Raw genomic sequence first — 16461 nt, 5'->3', positions numbered from 1 at the left:
TGGAAGCAATCAAATGAGACCCATGTGAGCAGTTAGGATAATATCCACTTTAAGCCTTCTGCAAACAATTTCTCTAATCTTTCCTAAACCTGCTTTTACAGCACTCATTAGTATTCTTTTGCTGTCCGGCACTTGGTGCCTCTGTGATAGATATTAAATATCTTAAGGGAGGCAGGGCCCACTAGTATGTCACAAGATGATGCTGTGGCTTGTGCAAACTAAAGCTCCATGGAGAAGCGGATGGCAAACCTCAGAAGAGTGACAGGTCACAGCTGTTAGCCCTCAGATAGATGCTGAGTGAATCAAGGCCTAGTGTAAGTCTTTTTGTTCCCAATCAAACATGTGGACCACACAATCCTCAAGGTAACCAAGTTGGATTCTCAACATGCTATTCCTAACTCCAAATGGGAGTCTCAAATTATCAATGCCTTGCACATTTTAGATGCTTAGGTTGTATAATATTGATGTAAGTATATTGGGTAACTGCAGACAATGCTTGCGTAAAGGAATATTTTGCATCTATCTACTCAGCAAATGTATTTGTTATTTGGTTATTGTGCCTCTACCGTACCACAATGTCTCATTCCCAAATTACCGAACATTCAATTGCTCTCGTGGGTCTTTTGGTTTCAAAACCTTGTGGAAGAGAACTATAACTGCTTGCTTAAATCCTTGTCATCAGATGGAAAAGGTAGAATAAACTGCATTTTATAATAAAACCCTAGGAAAGTTTTGGAAACTCTCAGCGTATTAATAAGGAAGCTTTATTGCTGGCCTAATGGGGAAAAAAATCAGTAGTTTATCTGAAGGCATAAAGTCAAGACCCCTAACAATTTTTCTTTTCTTTCCTGAAGCAGGTCTCTAAATTTTAACTTTTAATTTACTTTTCATTTAGTACAGGATATTCTCAGTGAGATGTACCACTGTATGTGTGCCTTTGATATCTAGAAAACGCTACATGAGCTATTTACATGTGAAAAGTTAATATTCAAGGTGTTTTGATAGTGGTAAAGCATCAAAGCAATTGTACGACTTGAGGTGCAACTTGTCACTCTTGCAATAAATCAAACCTTTTAAAGTATATTAATAAAGCAATGACTTTGTACACTAAAAATAAATTGGATATTGATAATTTTTATATGATATTATATATAATAAATTGCATGTTATGTAGAGACTTTTTTTTTAAAGATGGTAAGGCAAACTTTAATCTTGTGGGGGCCATAGTGATAGGTAAAAGGATCACTGCAATGGGGTCTTGCAGTGGAGGAGGGAGATTGGACTCAACTCCCTGTGTAAAGCAATTGTGAAGCTTTAGCTTACAAGTGAGGTTGTTTTCTTTGTGAATGGGTTAGAATGACCAGTTTGATCAATACATATGTCACAATCAACTGTAAATGTCACAAGTCATTAATTACGATGGTAGACAAAGTACAAAAATGTGTAGAAGATTGTGTTTAGAATAAATTAGAGTTGATTCAAAGTTATCTTCATATTAACATCTCTCTCACTTGTCCTGGAATATGCTTCCCAGACTGTGAGAGAGGGGAGTTAAAGGAACTGGACAAGAGAGCATGACACACACATGAGCTCCATTCCCAGTTCCAGCACAAGGTATGATATTGTAGTATAATCAGAAATGTGTATATTGTCTTCATCCTCAGTTTCTGACACAGAGCTCCCAAAACCCTTGCGGCTTCTTCAGTGATAGGAGTATCTTTTGTCATAATATTTGGTTTTAGCTCTCGGTTCCTGACGCAAGAGTTTATAAGACTCTTGGAATCTCCAGAATGATGAGTATTTTTTGTGTGTTAAGGAGATGACTGTTGGTCCCTCGATAGCTTCAGGAGGGGGACTGGTCCCCAGAACGACCAAGGCATGGTTAGAGGATTAGAATTTCCAGCCCCACCCCCAGACCTTCAGAGATTGAATCAATAACCAATGGCAAGTGAGTGATTTAATCATTCATGCTTACAAAATAAAACTTCCATTAAAATCCCTAAACTCTGAGGTTCGGAGAGTGGTTGGTTTGGTGAGTAAACTGGAATGCTGGGAGGCGGCATGCCAAGAGAAGGCATGGAAACTCTGGGCTTCTTTCTCCTACACCTTGTCCTATGCATCTTTTTTATTTGGCTGTTACTAAATTGTATTCATTATAATAAGCCAGCAATAGTAAATCAACTGTTTCTCTGAGTTCGATGAGCCATTCTTGCAAATTATTGAAACTGAGGAGAGCGTTATGGAAATCCCTGTCTTTGTAAGCAAGTGGGACAGAAGTGTGGGAACCCTCAGCACCCAAGACTTGTGGCTGACTTTCAAGTGAAGGCAGTCTTGTGGAACTGAGCCCTTAACTCCTGCGATCTGATGCTAACTACAGGTATTTTGTTAAGAAGGAATTAAATTAGGATGTCCAACTGGTATCCAGACAATTGCAGACTTGATTGTTGGTGTGAGGAAAACCCCCACAAATTTGGTGTCAGAAGTGCTGATAGTAAAATTATAAGGAGATGGGGTGAGGGTGGTGGGGGTGTCTTCAGGGACTATAAGAATTTAATCAACTTGAACAATCCATCTGTTTTACAGCCTCCTGTCTTGCAGCCTTCTTTTCCCCTAAACCCTGTGTGGAGTGTAGTCACCTAGTTGGCTGGAACCAGTTCCTGACAGACCCCAGCAACTTACAAATGAACCTGTGCGAGCTTTACTCATTATCATGCTAAAGTCTCCACCTTGGAAGGAGCTATAGCTCTATTACCATAACCTGTGACCTACGTGCTGGCGTAGTGGCTCACCGAGTCTGCACCGTCCGGACCCCTCCTCTACATGCAACAACACACCCTCACCCCTCTCCATGACCCCTTGACACCCACCTATCATTTTCCCTTGAGGCGACACTGTTTTGGAAAATACTCCAGGATCCTCCTTAGTTGTGACTAATAACAAAACGTCTATTGATCAAAACCTGCCTTCTTATGGAGCCATTTGTCACTTGCCAGCGGAATGAACCCAGTTTTTTTCAGGTAACAAATCCAGATTATAGTCTTACAGTCGTATGAAGTAAAAAGTTGTGAAAACTACTGGGTTTAAACAAAATGAGAAATAGTGTAATATAACCAGGATAATAATATAATGTATCAAACAAACTGGGATACTTCTGAGAATAAAGGTGTATCTGTTTTTAATTATACCTGGTCATAAATGGTTGAATACTGAGTTATGAAGTTAAAAAAAAAAATAACAAGGTTCAAGTCACAATTATTTTGTTTATTAGCCATATGACATTGGGAAAGTTACTCTCTTCGCCTATTTTCTGTGGGTAAAATGGGCTTACTAATTGCTACCTCATAAAAGCACTGTGCCTGTCAGGCTCCAAGTAGGAGACAGAAATCCCGCAGTTATTTGAACAAAGTAAGTTTAATATAAAGAATTATTAACTTCTATAGAGGACTGGGGGTGACAGAGGATTAGCTGGTAAGCAGTAAGGGGAGCTACAGAAGGCAGCAGTGGCAGTTAATGAGGAACAGCCATCTCCTTAGGGCTGAGCTAGACCACCCATGGAAAAGCTAGTAGAATTAGCTTGCTGCAAGGTGGCTCAAGAAGATGCCAAGGGACGCTATCCACAGGGAGATGTTTTATCAGTAACACTTGGCTATGAAGTTATCTGATGGGGTGTTGGGGAAAACTTTTGGCCACCAGGGCTGCTAGCTGCTATGTGTCCTAGAAGGCAGAGCTGGAAAAGACGCCTTCAGGGCAGGTGCCCAACCAGAGGAGCACACCAGACCCAGGAGAGAAACACTCCTTCCTCCTTCACTGTCCCTACAAACAGTGTCTGCCAGCAAAGCTTAACCTTGTGCCTTTGTGCAAAGACAAAAATATTTAAATGGTTCAGCTCTAATTTTGCAGAACAAGGAATTAAGAATAGATTTGGAGCTGAGTGGCAATAAATTGATAAATAGGACAAGCACATTAAAGTCATAGAAAGTATTGTATTGAACACATGTAAGATGCTAACATTTAACATGTTTAGTATAGTGCTTAGAATACGGTAAATGGTATATAAATTCATGCATCGCATACTGTTATTATATGTTCTATATATGCCACTCTATTATAGATGAGAGTAGGGCTTGAATTAATGACTCTAAGAGATGTAAGACAATCGGTATTCAGAAGAATGGGGCGGTATATATTGTCTGGAGAGCTAAAAAGAAATGAAAACAAGGATACTAACTACTAGAGTTAAGGGAGCATTCTGATCGGTGATCACTTTTTTAAAACAGAAGGGTAAGCCCCTGTCTAAGTACTTTTGCATTGCTATAAAGGAATACCTGAGGCTGGGTTATTTATAAGGAAAAAAGGTTTATTTGGCTTATGGTTCTGCAGGGTGTACAAGAAGCATGGTGCTAGCATCTGTTTCTGATGAGGGCTTCAGGGAGCGTCCACTCATGGTGCAGGGTGAAGGGGAGCAGGAATCCCATGGCAAGAGACGAAGGAAGAGAGAGAGGAAAGGGTGCCAGGCTCTTTTTAAAAATCAGTGCTCATGGGAACTATTAGAGAGATAGTACACTCATTACTACAAGGATGGCACCAAGCCTTTCACGAGGGATCCACCCCCGTGACCCAAATACCTCCCACCAGGCCCACCTCCAACACTGGAGATTAAATTTCAACGTAAGATTTGAAGAGGAAAAACACCCAAACTATATCAGTCCCTGAAATAGCAGCAACACTGTTTTGCTAGAGCTCTAGTATGGAAAATTTCAAGCTTAGAGTTTTTCATGTTCAGAAAAAACAAGTATTTTAATTAATAAAAATATTGTCCCATTGAAGCTTCATCACCTTCCTTTTGTATCGAGTAAGTATGTATTATCTTCTTATTAATCCTCAATGCTCTTGGGAGGCAAGAGAATAAAATTATTCTTTCCATTTTCTATTGCCTTCACTCCTAACAGGTGGTTTAATATCATGTTATTAAAGCCAGGTTCCCTTCCTTTCATTTTTCTTATTCCTACCTACAAGACTGGCAATTTTTGACAATGAATCATAATATTTTGTTAGTTTGGTATATGGCTTTTTATGCTATTTCATACCCGTCATAGTGTGTTTCAGCCTCTCAGATCACTCATTTAATGGTTAAATATTAGGGTTTTATATTTATTCCATTTATCAAATCTCCACCTGTGTTCCTTACCGTTCTCTAAATCCCGTCTTCATTCACTGTAGTAGTTGACTCCCACATAATGTTTGTTTAATGTTTCTCCCCAGAATTAGTCTTTTATGTGAAGTTGCATGTCTCGACCTCTCATTAAATTAGATTTACAGCCTCCCACACTTTTTTCTCTTAATGATTTCTTTTGAACTTTATCTGTTTCCTAAAATGTGCTGTGAAGTATTCATAATGACTACTTTAGATCAAATATATCAATAGCCTATTCTTTTTATTCTAGAAAATGTGTTTTCTTGGATATCACACTTGTATATTAATAATATAAAATTTGAGAGCCTCTCTCTGTAATTTTCTTGAACCATGAGGATGATCTTCAAATCTCTGTCAATAGCTCAATTCACCTTTCTATAAATAGTAATTTGTGTGTGTATGTGTTTTAAGTATTTTTATCATATCAATGAAAATATTTTAAAAATGAGATTAAAAGTCTGGAGCTAGTAGTTCAGGGCAAATGAGATGTCAACTAAATTTACTTTTTCCTTAAAAATACTGTTTTATTACATTTCTGTATTGTCTGAAATGTTTATTAAATATAGTCTTATGAGGGAAAATAGTGGATTTGAGAAAGAGATTGTCATTTCATATTTTACTTTGTTATAACTCTTTTATTTATTGTTGTTTTTAAAAATGTTCTGAGGGGAAAGTAATAGCTAATAGTAAATATTAAACCAATTCTAGGTCTGTACACCAGAACCTCGTGGTGCATAATTTAAAACATTTTCATAATTTCCACAGCATTTTTTAAAGGTGCTTGGTCTTAACCACTCTTCTGGAATATAAGGAATCCCCTCTCCTTGAGGGAGCTTTAGACCCAGCCACATTTGTGTACTGATTGTCCCGGAATCAATGATCTTGCTTCCACTGCTCTTTGCTTTTGTTGTTCTCTGAAAACTCTTTCCACACCCTTTGGCTAACTCCTCAACTCCTCAATTCCTAATTATACTTACAGTTTAGCTAAAATCTTCTTATTTCCTTGAAACAGCCTCTGCTCTCCCCAGCAGACCATCTCTTAAATTCTTATATAGCTTATTATTCTTCTTGTTGGTTTTAGTCATTTTACAGATGACATTTATTGCTTTGTACTCTTATATGCTTAAGTGTCACTTCAAGAGATAATAGATATATACACTTTAATGGCCCAAATACAAATGGTAAGTTCATAACATTTATTATGGTTCATGGTAGCTCTTCAATAGCTATGTCTTGATTAATTGAAACACATGTTTTGTTTTTAAATTTATATGTAGCACCTGCTACTTACCAGGTGCTGCTTAGGTTTTTGGAGAAGGAAACTCCAAGTTGAAGAAAGTACTCCTTAGGAAGTGTCTGTTTAGTTGTGAGGCAGATATGCAAATAAGTATTTGAAATAGCAGAGTCCAGTCTAGGTCCGGTTCTCTTGAGAAAGAGAACTGCAGTTCAGGGAAGACTTGTTAGAAGACCTAACATTTGTGTTAAATCTTAATAAGAGGGGCAGGGTGCAAATTTTAGGCAGAGGTAAAATAATGTGTGAAGATATTTGCTGCCTCAAAGGCAATACATCAATAGTAGCAGATTGAATCTCTCCTCCAGTGGTTAAAGAGTTCAGCCTTTATGAGAGTGAAACCTGAAAACCAGAGCACATTTTGCACGCTTTTGTATAACTGGCATCTTAGTCCATTTGTGCTACTGTGACAAAATACCTTAGACTGGGAAATTTATAACTAATAGAAGTGTATTTCTTACAGGTCTGGAGGTTGAGAAGTCCAAGATCAAGTCACTGGCAGGTTCCGTGTTTGGCGAGGGCTTGTTTTTCATTGATGGCACCATTAAGGTGTCCTCACATGGTGGGAGGGATAGAAGGGCAAAAAGTGATAATGCTGTGTCCTCATATGGTGGAAGAGAGGAAAAGCAAAAAAGGCCTAAGCCAGTTCGTCAGGTCCTTTAAAAAGACAGTGATTCATTCATGAGAGTAGAGATTTCATGATTTAATCATTTTCCCCAAAAGATCCACTACTTAATACTATCACAATGAGAATTAAGTTTCAACATGAATTTTAGAGGGGACACATTCAAACCATAGCATTCCTTACCTCCTGCCCCCAAATTTATGTCCTTCTTACATGCAAAATACATTCATTCCATCCCCAAAACCCCCAGAGTCTTAACTCATTCCAGTTCCAACTTAAAAGTCTATGGTCCAGAGTCTCATCTAAATCAGGTATGGGTGGGACTCAAGGTAAAATTCATTCTGAGGCAAATTTCTCTCCAGCTGTGAATGTGTAAGATGAAACAAGTTATGTATTTCCAAAATACAATGGTGGGACAGGCCTACAATAGATAATTCCATTCCAAAAGGGAGCAATAGGAAAGAAGAAAGGAGTAACAGGTTCCAAGTAAATCTAAAACCCAACCATTCAAACAACATTCAATCCTAAGGCTTGAGAGTAATCTTCTTTGACTCCATGTCCTATCTTCCAGAAACACTGAAACAGAGGATGGGCCCCCAGGGTCTCAGGCAGCTTCACCCACATTGATTTGCTGGGTGTAGCCCCAACTTCAGCTCTCACACATTGAAGCTCCATGCCTGCAGCTTTCCCAGGCTGGCACTGTACACGGGTAGCTCTATAGTTAGGGGGTCTCAAGAACAGCTTGCTCCCACAGCTCCACTAGGTGTTGCTGCACTGGAAAGTCTCTGTGGCAGCCCCAACCCTGCAGCAGTTCCCTGCTCAGGCCCTGAGCCTCTCTGAGGCATCCTTTGAAATCTAGGTGGTGGTAGCCGTGACTCCACAGCTCATGCAGTCTGCTTGCCTGCAGAGGTTGCACCATGTGGACACTGCCAAAGCTTGTAGCTTGTACCTTCTGACGTAGCAGCCTGAGTCACATCTGCATCTGCTTGAACCATAGCTAGGGTGGCCAAGGAGTACTGCACTGGAATGCAGGGAGTGGAACCTTGAGGTGGCAGTGGGGAGCAAGCCTGAAGATTCCACAGGTAGCCTGGGTCCCTCTCTGGAAACCATTCTGCCCTAAAAGGCCCTGGCACTCTGGCCCTGTAATGGAAGTGGCAGCTTCAAAGACCTATGAAATGCCTTTGGGGTCATTTTTTCTTTGTCTGGATGCATATCATCTAATCTCCTTTACAAAATTTCCTGGCACACCCTTGGTGTTCTCTCTTGAACACAACTTTGCATTCTGTACAATCTGGTCTGGCTGAGAATTTTCCAAATCTTTATGTTATTCTTCTCTTTTGATATAAATTCTGGCTTTAACTCATTTCTCTCCTCCCAAATTTTACTATAAGTAGTTAAGAGAAGCCACGCATCACCCTAAACTCTTTTCTTAGAGATTTCTTCCTTTAAATATCCTAGTTCATTTCTCTTAAATTCTTTTTGTAAAAAGGAATAAGACACAGACACATGTAACAAAGTTCTTTATCACTTTGTAATGAGGATGGCTTTTCCTCCAGTTTCCAGTAAGATATTCCTCATTTATGTCTAAGAATGCCTCAGAATGGCCTTTACTGTCCATATTTCTATGGACATTCAGTTCATAGCCATGGAGATAATCTCTAAGACTGACATGTTCTCTAAAGATCTCCTTTCCTGAGCCTTCACTGGAATTGCGCTTAATGCTCTGTTCGTGGCAATCTAGACTTTTTCTAGCATGCACCACCAAACCCTTCCAGTCTCTACCAGTTAGCCAGTTTCAAAGCTGCTTGCACATTTTTAGATACTTGTTATAGCAACACCCCTATTCTCTGGTACTGATTTCTATCTTAGTCCATTTGTGCTGCTGTAACAGAATACCTGAGAGTGGGTAATTTATAAAGTGGAGAAATTTATTTCTCATGGTTCTGAAGGCTGAGAAGTCCAAGATCAAGGTGCTGGTAGGATTGGTGTCTGTTGAGGGCTGCTCTCTGCTTTCTCTTTTTCTCTCTGCTTTCTCACTTTCTCTCTGCTTTCAAGTTGACACCTTGTTGTTGCATTCTCTGGAGTTGAGGAACACTGTGTCCTTAGGTGGCAGAAGGGACAGAAGACCAACAGGGTGTTCCATTCAACCTAAGCCCTTTCATAGGGTGCTAATTCCATGCATGAGACTGGAGTCCTCATAATACAATCACATCCCCCGAAGGCTCTGCCTCTTAATACCATTACAATGGGGGTCCACTTTCAACATGAATTTTGGAGGGGACACAAAACCATAGCAATTGGGAAATTCCATGTATCCTCATTTCAAATCATCTTAATCCTAAATATGCACAGTCATGCATCATATAATGACATTCCTGTCAATGACACACTACATATACGATGGTGACTCTATAATATTATAGCTTAGGTGTAGTAGGCTGTACCATCCAGGTTTGTGTAAGTACACTCTATGATGTTTGCACAATGATGAAATCACCCAAAAATGCACTTCTCAAAATGTATTCCCATTGTTAAGTGACACAATACTGGTAAGAGTCTTACAGGTACACAGTATTCTTTGGGTGGAAATAAGCTAATGCAGACTAAGCTAAACTATCTTTTCTCAGACAAATGCAATAAATGTTTCCAGTCTAACATTTTGTAAGGATTAAAACTAGAAAGTAAGGAGTATTTTAGTGTCAAAATATTTTCGCAGACCTGTTAAGAGCAAATTGATTTTCACAACTCTGAATATTGAGTAAAATTGAAGTAAGGTTTTATTTTTTTCTTAATCAACATTAGAACATTTGGTACTGGGATATAGGCTCTTAATAAATGCCACGAATGCAAGTGGAAATTTGAGGCACAGTATCCCTAAAGCACTTTCCACATAGGCTCTCCTGCTGCAGTTGTTTGTAAATGAAGCTCTACATGTAAATGCTAGATTAGACTGAATGATGAATTTAAAACAAGTGGGTGCACTCACTGTGGCCCAAATTAAGCCTTGTTCTAAAGTTGCTATAGCAACATTATCTTTACCAAATGTCCTGCTTTAAAAAATAATTGGAAACATTTCCTGTTATTTAGGAAAAAAAATAAAATCACTGTTAATTTTTTGCATCCCACTACACAAATGTATTATTTTCATGCAATTAAAAAAATTTGCAAATATCATGAATGAATACATGCATTTTAATATAATTATAACAGCAAAATCAAGAAGAATAAGAATGAAATTAGTTTGTAGATATAACATGATGTATCTAAGAGTTAAATAAAATATTTGAATAAACATATTTTTCTTCTTTCTTTCTTGAATAACACTTAAAAGCAGACAGCCATGAATAGTTCCTTTGGGCTTTGTATGTATAAATTATTTACTTAATAGACATTAACATATTTTTTTCTTTTTTTTTTGAGATGGAGTCTCACGCTGTTGCCAGGCTGGAGTGTGTTGGTGCAATCTCGGCTCACTGCAACCTTTGACTCCCTGGTTCAAGCGATTCTCCTGCCTCAGCCTCCCAAGTAGGTGGGATTACAGGCATGCACCACCACGCCCAGCTAATTTTTGTATTTTTAGTAGAGAAGCGGTTTCACCATGTTGGCCAGGATGGTCTTGATCTCCTGACCTCGTGATCTGCCCTCTTCGGCCTCTCAGAGTGCTGGGATTACAGGCGTGAGCTATCACACCTGGCCCATATTTCTTTAATATTTGGAGAAAGTTGTGGAATAGTTGAAGTTTTTAGGTTATTGGTTGGAAAGTAAATAAATAAATTCAAAGGACCTACATACACATGACATACCAAGAAGCAGAAAGGTCTAAAATATTTTATGAGGGTAGCTCAAGGAACATATATTTGAATTGGACAACAATAACTAAATGATGTACTAAAATTCCAGGCCCAGATGCATTTTTTTTTGAAAAAATGATTTTAATTCAAACCTATCATTCAATTGTTTTCATAAAAAACTATTAGAAAATATTGTAACATTTGAGAAAAGCAAAGACATTTAATTTGGAAGAAAAATAACCTCTCTACACAGCATAATATATATTGTCTAGTAACCTGTGAAAATGTACCGTATATAGTTTGACTCAACATTTCAACCCTTTTTTTTTTTTGTACTTTGGAAAGGCATTTTCTCTCAATGTAATTTGAATTCTAAAGTGCCATTTCATGCTTCATTATCCCTGAGTAAGAGTTTTAGTTTATGTTGGCCCTCAGCTTCATCTGTGAGTCATGAGTTGTATAGCTAAGGATATTTTCCCAGGCATTTGGGTGAGGTGACTAATACTTCTTTCTATATATCAATTAGGCTTTCCTATTTAACAACACTAGACTTCAAAATGAAGTGACATGTTCTAGGAAACAAGATGAAAAATATAGAAGCGGTAACATTTTGGAGAATGCTTAAGTCTCTTTATTTGCAAAGTGAAAATATTTTGTTTGTACAACCTTTTCTCTGCCACCTCCTTCCCTCACCCAGTTCCATCGCTCTTTCCACTAGCATCAGCCATGCTGAATATTCTGACATAGCTCAAAGCAAAATAAATAGAGAGGAGGATGCCCAGTTTCTGGATTTTGGGTTTTAAACAACTTTCAGGCATTAGTGGGTTGCAACCAGCAGCCCTTATCTCATCTCCTATAACAGATGCTGACCCTGAGTTTGAAGGTTGCAGCTTTGCCATTTATATGTATAAATGTACATGTGAACTCATCAGCTCCCAAAGTAACTTAAATTTGGCATGGAAACTGGGAGAAAATAGGATTGAATTAAATTTTTCCACCAAAAGGCTATGTTGCGACTGTTCAATATTAATTCCATTATAATAACAATTAACGTTATAATTAAGATTTTCTAGTCATCTACCTCATAAATCCAGCTTATTTCTAGTTTCTAGTTCTGTGTGTTCACTTGGCCTAAAATATTCTTCCTTAAGTTTCTACCTGTATCCAAATCTTTCACATCTTCTCCAGGAAATCTTCCCTGACTGATGCAACTGTTGTCATCTCCTCACTATCTTCTGTCGCTTGCTTTAGATGAAATGTTAGCCAAGCGGGGTATTTAAGAGCTTAAATTCTGGGGTCACATTCAACTCAAGTTCAAATCCTGGCATAGGGGCCTAGTAAAACAAATCCATGGAACAAATTAATTATTGGGGGTCAGACACTATTGTAGGTGCTGCAGTACAGCAGTGAGCAAGGCAGACAAGGAACCTATTCTCCTTGAGCTCATGTTGAGATGTGGGAAGACAATGAAAAATATTATCTATTGTGGTAGGTTCTGTAAAGGGAGTAAGCATAGTCATGTAATATAGGGTAATTAAGGGCTCCTATTTGAGTGGAAACAGGGGTCAGGGAAAGCCTTCATGAGGGGATGACGTTTGAGTTGAGACCTCAAGATTGAGAAGGAGTCAGCCATGCTAGATGAGGGAAAAAATGTATTCCAGTCAGAGGGAAAAAAGCAAGTACCAATATTCTGAGTAGGAAATAACAAATAAGAAGTAGAAAGAAGGCCAGTGGTGGGTGGGGGCTGGCGGGGAAAAGCAGTACTTGGTAACATTGTAGACTACTAAAAGGGAATTGGATTTCATGCTAAGATTGTGATAAAAACTATGACTTTGTTTAATAGTCACACCAATTTTTAGAAAGCTGAATTGGATCTAAATATTTTAAAAGTATAAAATATCACATAAAATGCCACTATATAATGTATGTACATATATGAGTCAAGCACTAAGAACTCCTTATAAAAAACAATTATGTTGACTTACAATTTTCTTACCCACTCCAGTTGAACACAAATATCCTGGGTCATGACTGGAGTAAGAAGGGTGAAGATTCCCTTGATGCCACATCATGTCACAGAGGCACCAAGAGCGTGAGCTTCTGCCTTTCCTATTTCCATATTCTCCTCTACACAGTGATGTTGATAAGAGGAATAAGTGAGGAAACATAGATTTTTGAGCCTGAAGCACAGGGAAGATGTCTGGATTTTTACTGAAAATTTGAGCATCATCACTGTATGGATGTTTGTAAGTCAAGGCAATGAGATTACCTAAGGATACAGTATACACAGAAGAGCAAAGAGGCCCAAAGGAAGCCTTGGTCAGGCCAACATTTAACCGTGAGTTTAGATGGAGGAAAAGGTGTCATCAAAGACTAATTAAGTTCAGTAAGTAACAGAAAAATCAGAAGCCAAAAGAAAAAAAAAATATTTAAAGGAGGAGTACACGATAAACTGTGAGGATGAGTAGCATGAAAAACTAAGACATGTTTGCTGGATTTGACCACATGAAAATATTTGTAGACCTTGATGAGTACCATTTTGATGGAAAGGTAGAGATAAGTCGCTGCAGTAGGTGAAGGAGTTAGTTGGAAATGAGGAAGGGGAGACAAGGATGTAGTCAACCTGTGGGAGGGATTTTGCAGTGAAGTTTGCTGTGAAGCAGCACGGGGAAATGGAGTGGTGGCTATAAACAGATAAAGGGTATGTGGATTTTTAAAAGTTGATATTAATGATTAAATATGCATCTTCGTTAAAAATTGTGTATCAGTTTTCTCATCTGTAAAATAGGCAAATTTAACAATGATGCTTCAAATGGTTGCCATGAGAATGAAGAGTTATTGCAAGTAAAAGACTAACACCATACTTGGTGCTTTATATGTTCTCAGTAAGTGGTCATTGTTATCACCAGGTACTGTAGAATTCCTTAACACTCAGCATATTTACTCAGATTATTTTTCTTTTTCACTCTTTACTGCCTTAGACATAAGGAGTTATCTTTAAGTAAAGTGCTATGGAAGTGTAGTTCAAGGACAAGAATGAACAGTAAGTTGTTAATGTAATTAAATCATTATTCAACAATGTGTCCTAAACTCTGTGTTAGGCATTTTGACTATGTATATGTACAAGTATGACTTAGTACAGTCCCTTCCCTTTATTAGTATGCAGAGCTCAGGAGTCCCCAAGACCACCTTTACTTCTCACACGTACTGTGAGATCAGGGATCCAAGACTACCCTTAGGTTAGATAATTCTCTAAAGGGACTCACAGATCTCAGAAAGCTGTTACACACATGGTTACAGTTTATTACAGTGAAAAGATACAGATTAAAATCAGCAGAGGAAAGAGGCACACAAGGCAGGGCTCAGAGACCTTAAGGCACAGGGCTTCCAGTTATCCTCTCCCAGTGAAGCCATGTGTGCAGTACCTATTTCTCCAGGAACAATATGTGAAAATACACATGGAACATTGCCCACTGGGAAGCTCATTTGAGCCTTGGAGTCTGGAGTTTTTATTGTAATCCAGTCACCCAGCCACTACTTATATGGCTAATCTTAGTTTTCAGCACTTCCAGAGGTCAATCTGACACCTTGTAGTCTGAGGTCCCTATGGCCGCAGACCCCAAGTAAACGAAGATGTTCTAATCAGGCAGGACACTCCATAGGCTTAGAGGTTGCCTCCCAGGAGCCAACTGCCAAGACCAGACCTCTCTTTGGCAAGGTTTATCCTTTGCTGTACAATTTATAATGGTGGAGGAGATAATATATACAGACATAAAACCTATATACAATACATGATACAATACATGTTTAACTAATGATTCAAGTCAGTAAACAGTGTCATAATGTCAGAGGCATTTGAATCACAGCAACTCCATCTTGAACAGGGGCTGAGACCTACTGGGCTGCATTCCCAGATGGTTAAGGCATTCTAAGTCACAGGATGAGATTGGAGGTTGGCACAAGATACAGGTCATAAAGACCTTGCTGATAAAACAGGTGGCAGGAAAGAAGCAAACTAAAATCCACCAAAACCAAGATGGTGGCAAGAGAGACCTTCGGTCGTCCTCCATGCTACACTCCCACCAGAAACATGACAGTTTACAAATGCCATGGCAATGTCAGGAACTTCTCCTATATGGTCTAAAAAGGTGAGGCATGAATAATCTACCACTTATTTAGCATATCATCAAGAAATAACCATAAAAATGGGCAACCAGCAGCTCTCAGGTCTGCTCTGTCTATGGAGTAGCCATTCTTCTATTCCTTTACTTTCCTAATAAATTTGCTTTCACTTTACTTTATAGACTCGCCCTGAATTCTTTCTTGCCTGTGGTTTAAGAACCCTCTCTTGGGGTCTGAATTGGGACCCCTTTCCTGTAACAATAATGCTAGGATATGTTTACATACTAAATAGCTTATTGAAATAGTACTCACTGTAGCTATTTAGAGAAAGACAAGAGTTGGAGCTAAGGGTTGAGTAAAAAAAGAAATTCTAGAAAAACAGCTGTATGAATTGGACCTTTTAAGATTACTTGGATTTGAAAAGATTACCTGAGAGAAAGGTGAATTATTGGGGTTCAGGTCAATTCTGGGCAGGATCATCAGAGTCAGAATGTGGTCAGAGTCCTTCATAGTGGACAGAGGAAAACTAGGAATGTGGTTGATGAGTTGAGGAGAAAAAAAAGAATAGTGGTACGAAAGAAAATCTTTGCCTAAATAACAACTTTATATAAAGCCAGCTTTTTGCCTCAGAAGGGATAATTTCCTGTCTCCTTCCCTTCTGCCAGCTGCCAGCATTCACACACTTGGTATTGATGGTTAGGCTTCTGTGGGCTAATCTGGGATTGTAATTGCCATTTATAATTCCAATTCCAGAGGGAAAAAAATTCTTTTTAGTTTAAAGAGTGTCTTTTAGAAAAATTTGGGGAACGTAAGTGTTTTGTTTCATTTTGGTTATCTACTTCTCAATGTCTGAGCTTGGGCCATGAGGAAGGAGAATAGCATCAATGTTATCTGTACTATCCTCAAACAATTTTGCAGAATTTTGGAGTGAATTTCTAGCCATTTTGAGAATATGTAACTCACTTCTAGTTACTTAGTATTTCTTAACAATCGCAATATTTATGAATGAATATTTGAAAGCTATTACCTGAAAAAGATGTGGATGTTGCTTCCAGGTGCATGGTGAAAGTGGCTTATACAGGTTGAATAAAAATTACTGCCATTTTCAGAACATTGATGACTACTGGAAAGAAAATATAGGATATCTGAGCTCTGGAAAGTTTTGGAAAAACTCAAAAAATTTCCATCTATGCCTCAGAAGGAACAATGTTAACTGACCTGGAAAGATAAAATGGATTGCATAAGAAAATATATTCAGTTTCTTAATATTGTTAGATAATTGATCGAGTTCTGGAACTTCAGTGATATCTTTCCTATTCAACTGAATTTCTCCCATTCTTCTGAAGGAATTGAATGCAAAGCAAATGAGAAAGGCAACTTTGCAAAACCCCTATCTTCATCATAAATGTATTACATTCCTCTAATAAGAACTTGCTCT

At 38.4% G+C, this 16461-nt stretch overlaps 1 long non-coding RNA gene across 1 annotated transcript in view; it reads right to left on the bottom strand.

Moving 5' to 3' along the window:
• Window positions 1-16144, bottom strand: part of LOC105529207 — a 175917-nt gene extending 159773 nt beyond the window's left edge. The window contains exons 1-2 of the long non-coding RNA XR_001004474.1: window positions 16051-16144; window positions 15453-15549 (exon numbers count right to left, since the gene is read on the bottom strand). This is a non-coding gene — a long non-coding RNA (uncharacterized LOC105529207). The remainder of the gene's footprint in view (window positions 1-15452; window positions 15550-16050) is intronic.
• Window positions 16145-16461: the final 317 nt, after the last annotated feature.

The sequence above is a fragment of the Mandrillus leucophaeus genome, unplaced genomic scaffold (assembly GCF_000951045.1).
Source record: "Mandrillus leucophaeus isolate KB7577 unplaced genomic scaffold, Mleu.le_1.0 Scaffold754, whole genome shotgun sequence".
Lineage (NCBI taxonomy): Eukaryota > Metazoa > Chordata > Mammalia > Primates > Cercopithecidae > Mandrillus > Mandrillus leucophaeus.
This window is presented reverse-complemented; position numbering and strand designations above follow the sequence as displayed.